We start from the raw sequence: 1,461 nt of genomic DNA, 5'->3' as shown, positions 1-1,461 counted from the left end.
TCACTGGACAACGAGTTGACTCATGTTTCCCTAAGAATGCTGAGCTGAAAATCATATGAGTATTTATAACAGTATAACTTTAGACCGTCCCCTCACCCCGACCCGGGCGCGAACCAGGGACCCTCTGCACACATCAACAACGGTTGCCCACGAAGCATCGTTACCCATCGCTCCACAAAGATCTGCAGAGCAAGGGAACCCCTACTTCACGGTCTCAGAGCAAGTGACGTAACCAATTGAAAGGCTATTAGCGTGCACCACTGACTAGCTAGCAATTTCACATCCGTTACATTTAGCACTATGTGGATGGGACATTCCTGCTGGGATGGAGGATTTATCTGGAATGCTCAACTAGATGATCAGGACAGTCTAGGGTACTACTTGCCCGAAAGAGTTGAGTCTTGCGACGACTGTACTTCTGATTCTGATTGTCAAGAGGAAAGTTAATTAGCTGTGAGATCACTAAGGAGGACAACAGCAACCCTGGTCCTCCAGTACCCCCAACAGTACATCAACCCTGGTCCTCCAGTACCCCAACAGAACACATTTTCATTGTAGCTCTGGACAAACACACCTCATTCAACTCATTGAGGGTTTGATGATTAGTTGACAAATTGAATCAGGTGTGCTTGTCCAGGGTTACAATAAAAATGTGTTTTTACATATTCATTCTCGTCAATGACAACATTCTAGAACTGAGTTATGACTCATCTAAGTCTGGTATCCAGGGTAATCTGGTTAATGATTATATAACGTTGATTATGTGGCTCTTTCGTGTTGACAGTTGTGTAGAACACTGCTAAGATGCTCAATCTTTACTTAAAAGCTACACAKGATACACTTTATTCCTCATGCTGGCCCTGACCAAACCGGTAAGTTGCCCCTCATTATAGSTGCCCTCCTCCACATGGCCAGATTTATAGTGGTCTTCTCCCCTTCTAATGCTCATGCTCATCCTCATCCTTGCAAAATACCATAAGGTCTGAAATAGTTGACATACTGTACAAACAATTATCTAGGCTAAGAAAAAACAAACATATTGTTTATCTACTGCTTTGCTAACTAGCTAGCTAGCTAAAGYGTAGTCAGTGGCTAGCTAAGACAGAAAGGGGACAAGAAGTTCAACACATTATTCAATTAATTTCAATATAGCACATGGATTCCACATGGATTGGGCACAGAAGGCCTCTGATCGCGCTGGTGAATGGTAGCTGACAGTGTCGRCTAGAGATGACATGCAGGAGCTTCCTGCAGGAAGTCTTGCATGAGGTCTTCTCTGTTGTTAATTAGTATTTCACATTTTTGAGAGTAAATTGAGGCAAATATTGATGAAACTCACCTTGTCCGAGACAGAATTACATGTTTTTTTAATGATTATTTATTTATTTATTTAACCTTTATTTAACTAGGCAAGTCAGTYAAGAACAAATTCTTATTTACAATGACGGCCTACCCGGTTAT

Source organism: Salvelinus sp. IW2-2015, unplaced genomic scaffold, assembly GCF_002910315.2.
Source record: "Salvelinus sp. IW2-2015 unplaced genomic scaffold, ASM291031v2 Un_scaffold1051, whole genome shotgun sequence".
Classification (NCBI taxonomy): Eukaryota; Metazoa; Chordata; class Actinopteri; order Salmoniformes; family Salmonidae; genus Salvelinus; species Salvelinus sp. IW2-2015.
This window is presented reverse-complemented; position numbering follows the sequence as displayed.